Source organism: Notothenia coriiceps, unplaced genomic scaffold (assembly GCF_000735185.1).
Source record: "Notothenia coriiceps isolate Sejong01 unplaced genomic scaffold, NC01 NC01_scaffold00009004, whole genome shotgun sequence".
Taxonomy (NCBI): Eukaryota; Metazoa; Chordata; class Actinopteri; order Perciformes; family Nototheniidae; genus Notothenia; species Notothenia coriiceps.
The window spans coordinates 1,262-7,087 of record NW_011341705.1 but is presented as its reverse complement, the minus strand read 5'-3'; positions in this window follow the sequence as shown (position 1 = coordinate 7,087).

Here is a 5,826-nt window from a genome sequence, read left to right as displayed (position 1 = left end):
GTCTGTTGAGTTTGGGCGACAGGGCACGCTTCGTCGTCCGACTAACGAAAACGGTCGATTTCGGCCTGGTGTGTCAGGGCCTTTAGACCACAGCATTGGGGGATTTTTTGATACTTGCATTTACAAAGTCCATCGCTAAGTCCGGATCCTCAAATGTGTGTGTCCAACCGCCTGGCAGGGTTATCCTCCAAATGAAATAGCATTTTTGAGGATGAAATCCTTTCTAAAGATAGGAACCAGATGTTGTTTAGAAGAAAAGTGGGAATACACCCAAAGGCACTGAAACTACAAGCAAGGTAAATTACAAATCAAAATGATCTTACTTGAATGTGTTTCTCACTTGTATTTATGTGCTGTTATTTACATTTATTGTTGCCAGTTGGTGTTGATTTGAGTCACTCGTGTTGTCATAACTGCTGTGTTAGACAAACGCTATTGTCATTACACATGTGAACATGTGTTGGTTTGCAGCATGTTTTATAGTGTTGTGTTGTAATTCTACCACAAGAGAGCACCGTGGCGGCAGGAGTAGACTGTATTTCAGAAATATGCTGAAGTTTCCCTTCATCTCATTTTACTTTGTCTTTTTCTGTCTTCATTTTACTGCTATGATCCCTGTTCTCTAAGATCCCTAAGATCTGGGTGAACTGCAGTCAAACTAAAATACATGTGTTACGGTAAGAGCATGGAAAAGGTGTCTTATAAAGATAGCTAGATTCTAATGAATGTTATAGTGATTTTACAGTCAATCAATAAGTCAGGCAGTCTGTCATTAATTAGTGAATAAATACAAATGCATATGTAATGAGAATGCAATATTATGAAAAAAAAGTATACAAATATTGATAAATGAAACGATTTCTGTTATTAATTATGCCCTTTCCTAGAAATGTATTACGATTTGATAAATAATAGGTCAAAATTAATAGTACAACATTTCTAAAGATTAATCTGACTCACTTCACCTACTCCTACCTGAGTGTCACTCAGTTTTCTCAGTGCTGGATGGTGTCTGGCAGTTTATGAAGCACTTGATTTGATATGCAGCAGCATTTTCTATGAGCAGAGCAAACATTTGAAATGCAATTCATGACAATAAACATTTGCAGAGCTGATGACGTATCAGCATACAGAAGGGGGATGACATTTCAGTGTTACTGTCACAACATGTAACTATTTATTTAATTAATTTAAGTCAACTTGTGTGTGGAAATCATATAACTATTTATTTAATTAATTTAAGTCAACTTGTGTGTGGAAATATGTTCCCATAATGTGTTTTGACTGTGGCTTTGGCACACCCTCACTGTTACCATTTGGATCACACTACTGAGGGTGTTAATAATCCCCTTAGTGGTTACTTTAATGATGACTCTAGTGACTGATTTGTATGCTTACTTTGCAAAATTGCTTACCCTTTAAACCCTTACTTCTCACCCTTACTCAATTAGATGAAGTTACTTTTCCATTTTCATCATCCAATTTTAAGACTTTCCCTTGTTGAACACTATTAGAAACAGCCTATGAACCAGATCTGGGTCAACCCCTGACTGTGGATATTTGGGATTATATCAGTCATTCCCTTTTTCAGTTTAAAGTTGTGTACAGAATACATTTATATAAGGCAAAAATAAACCGAGATATTCTCCCACTTACAAAAAGTGCAAAAGCTCACTAAATGAAGCTCAGCCCAAGTTCTTTCAGGAAGACTGGTTCCCACGCTCTCATTCACAATTCTCTCTCACTCACTCGCCCTTTCTCTCAATAAGCAAGGACTTCAGGAGAATTGATGCAACCCTCCTCCACCTCCTTCACCTCCAGTTTCATCAGATCCAAGGCAGGCTAGCCCAGAAGAACCCTCATCACGCCGGATTTGTATTTCCCTTCCCGTACTTTACCACCACCAGTGTCTAGACCCCGGGGGGGTTTCTCTTTTCTAGTCGGCTTCTCGTCCCCCTTAATTCATCACAGTATGATGGGGTCTAATTTCCAAAACATTATTGTTCACACGGCAATACATATGTTATCAACTACGAACTAAGTCTCTCCTGATTGAAATCATATGTATTGGCTATGGCGGAGAAACAATTGGGAAATTGTTTTTTGACACAAACTCTCCAAAATCTTACAATAATTCAACCTGACCGCCTGCTGACAGTGTTCCAGCTGAAGCCACAATTACCTGCTACAAAAGTTGTTAATTGTGCGATTTTACTTTTAGAAAATGACGCTATGTAAATAAACATTGTAAAATAAATAGCTTTAGCTAGGAATAAACTGTCTCTTACTGTAACAGCGCATTTCTATGTACATGATAGCTGCCTCGCGTATATTGTGAACATTTGGAGTGTTGGGTGTGTAGCTTGTCAGAAATTGTACCGGTACATATATCTGGCCTTTGATTTGATGTTATGCCTTTTCTTTTGTCTTCTGTTGAAGAGCATTGGTTGGGTCTCCACTGAACTTGCTTTCTTTAACTAACATTCATTTAAATTAAAGAAAATGCAGTAACAGAATCTTGATTCATATTTGAACGAAAGAAAGAATTAAAGGGGTCCCTCAGAAAACAGCTATGGTACGTCCTGAGTGCTTTTTAGCCAACACTTTACTAAACTTTTGTCATGTCTAAGAAACTTATAGTGAAAGTTTATTCTTTATGTTAGTTTTGTCATGTCCCTTTGTCCTGTGCTTTATGTTTATTCCCTTAATTAATTCTCCCATCTCATTTCAGGCCTCCATGCTCCCCGCCCCCTTCTGTCTCCTGCGTCCTTGATTATTTTCCCCGCCCTGATTGTTTCCACCTGTGTCCCCTTTACCTGTGTATATATGGTGTTAGCTCCCTCCTGTTCATTGTCAGTTCGTTGTCTCTCTATGACCTACGTTCCTGCTTACCTCACGGACTTCTCACGGATCTATGTTATTGATCACTGTTGTAGTTTTCCTCGAAAGAGTGTTTTGTTTTCCTTGTTTTCATTACTGTGCAAATCCCAGTAAAGTATTTATTTTGAAACACTATCCGAGTCTGAGTTTTGAGTCGTGCAATTGAGTTCATGCCTCAGAGTTCACTCCTTGACAACTTTGCAGCAAAGCAAACACTCTCAAGGGTAGGGCTGCTCGATTATGGCAAAAATCATAATCACATTTAATAGTTGATTACCCTGAACTTTAAGTATAATTCAACTGAAAATCCAATACAAATATATATATATATATATATATATATATATATATATTCATAATAATTAAAAAATAATCGTTTTATTTAGATTACGTTGTTTTCGTAATTGTTGCAAGCCATAATCGTAATTGCGATTAAAATACGATTAATTGAGCAGCCCTACTCAAGAGGCAATTGTCCAACAAAATCAAACCAACTCAGAAGGGAGTTGGTCATTGTTGGAAACGGTCTTTGCTCTACTTCAATGTATCCTTTTGTATAATCAAGTCAAACCAATACAAGTATCTTTATATAAAATAATACAAACCAGCTCCCTGAAACATTAAGCTCAGTACACATAGTATAAAAGAACATTATGAAACACATGTTCCAAATTATAAGAAATTAATAAAGGAGCATTGATGTTATTACTTTACTAGATTCCAGATCGTGATTGGATCAAACCAGCCATTACGAATAAATAAGCCAGGGGTGTAAAGTTGGGGACGGGGGCAATGGTGTAAGCCTTTATCGGATTTCGACACACCTAGGCTTTGTCACTGCATCTTGCATGATGGTTGCAATGCTATCCAAGTGACAGTATGTGGCCGTTTCTCAATGTTGAGTAAACCTGCTGCAGAGCCACTGTTTCAAGTATACTACGTCATCAAGTATACTACGTCATCAAGTGGCGCCGAATGCTGGGCATTTAACATGCATTTAAACAGTCCTTCGGCACCACTCGATGACGTAGTATACTTGAAATAGTGGCTCTGCAGCAGGTTCACTCAACATTGAGAAACGGCCTCTGTCTGCATAAATATATACACCTGGCAAAGTAGTTAAAACCGCCTCTTTGAAACGGGATGTGTCAAAGGTGGACATTTTGTCAAGTTTAGACATACAGACGCACAATGTAAAATAAATACCAGTGTTGATATTACTGCCAGTAATGACCTTTCAGTCACTTTGGGAGTGGTGACATGCTCCTATCTTGTGTTTGGAATACTGCTTTAGCCTTTGAGTCAACATTTGTATGAGACTGTTTCTTTCTAATTATAAAGAAATCCTAACCCTAATGGAAAGGCAGACAACTGCTATAGTAAAGTAAGATACAGTCTCGTCAAAAAAATCCCCTGTTCTACAACTGCTGTATTATTTATACCTCCATGATGACAACACTGCGTGGCACTCAAAGGAGTAACAATACTTGCTTTAAGGTGTGTGTGTGTGTGTGTGTGTGTGTGTGTGCGCGTGTGTGTGCGCGCAACATAACTACCTTCATTTTGTTGTCACAGAGACATATCGTTATTATAATAATCTTCATTTGTCTCCATAACAATAATGATAAGGGGTAGATGGGGAGTAAGACGATAGAAAGGTGTCTCTAGGATCACATTTTATCATAATGACACTGACACAGACCAACAACGTTTATAAAAACACAAACATCACTGTGGCGGATGGTGAAAACTCAACTGTAATTGATTGTTGTAAAATGAGAAAAGTGAAAGATAATATTTCCCTATTTGTTTCTAGATGGCAGGAAATCCATTGAAAACAATCAAGTGTTTGTAAGACAACATGTCAATTTTTCTTTTGCCGTTCACACATGGTTCACATATTAGCATTTAAATAAAAAGTCCATTCCCTCACTGTGAGGCAGAGCTTATAGGCTGTTTAAAGAATGATGCTAGGGTTCGACTCTGAGGCTGTTTAGTACAGTACAAACAAATGATAACTTAGCAACTTTCCCACAATTACTTTCACTCAGGCAACAGTTAACCTGGTCCACGAGTTGAGTCTACAGTTAACACCCTTGTTTGTATTTGCACCATGTGCTGTGTGCAGCACATTGTAGACAACTTATTTTAACCTTTTTATGAAAAGGTCAAATATATAATCCAGGATATGTCAATATGTAATTTGTGATATTTGAAATGGCACCAAAGATGAGGTGATGACAATCAAGTATTTGTTCTAGATAAGGTATATAAAGAGTGCTTCTCTTCCAAGACCATTACACGACTCATCACACTGCTAGAGCTGTACAACTTCATCTGATCATCACAGCAAGGTAAAGGTTCAGTTTCTTAGTTTCTTTTAACAATAATAACTGTCAAACAAGACTATAGTCCATGTGTTCATATATATATATTTGCAATATGTCAAGGACGACAAAATTATAAAGTGTTGTCAACTAATTCTGTAATATATTAAATGTAACTTGTTAACATCGCTGTTCTTTACATAGATGGCGTCAGTTTTCCACTGCATTGTGCTCCTTTGTTTGACCGGTAGACTAAGGATGGAGGCAGATGTAAGTGATATAAGTTATGCTTAGCTATGGTATAATACAGTGGTAATGACTTAAAAATAATATCATTGTTCCATCACCTGTAACATTAGGATTTTTAAATATTATCATTATGGTTGCACAGTAGTAGTCTCTTAATTGACAATGAGACAATGTAAAGTGATATAATAATCACTGGGGACAGGGACTCAAGTCTCATGATAAGAACGTGTTCAACCCCCATAGATTAAATTCACAAAGTGCGTTTGAACACAGATACTGCAGGGAGTTTAAGTAAAGATTGAATTGGTACAATGACATTTTGGGCAATGCTTCTAGTGTTGTTGTAGTGATTTCAATCTGAGACTCAACC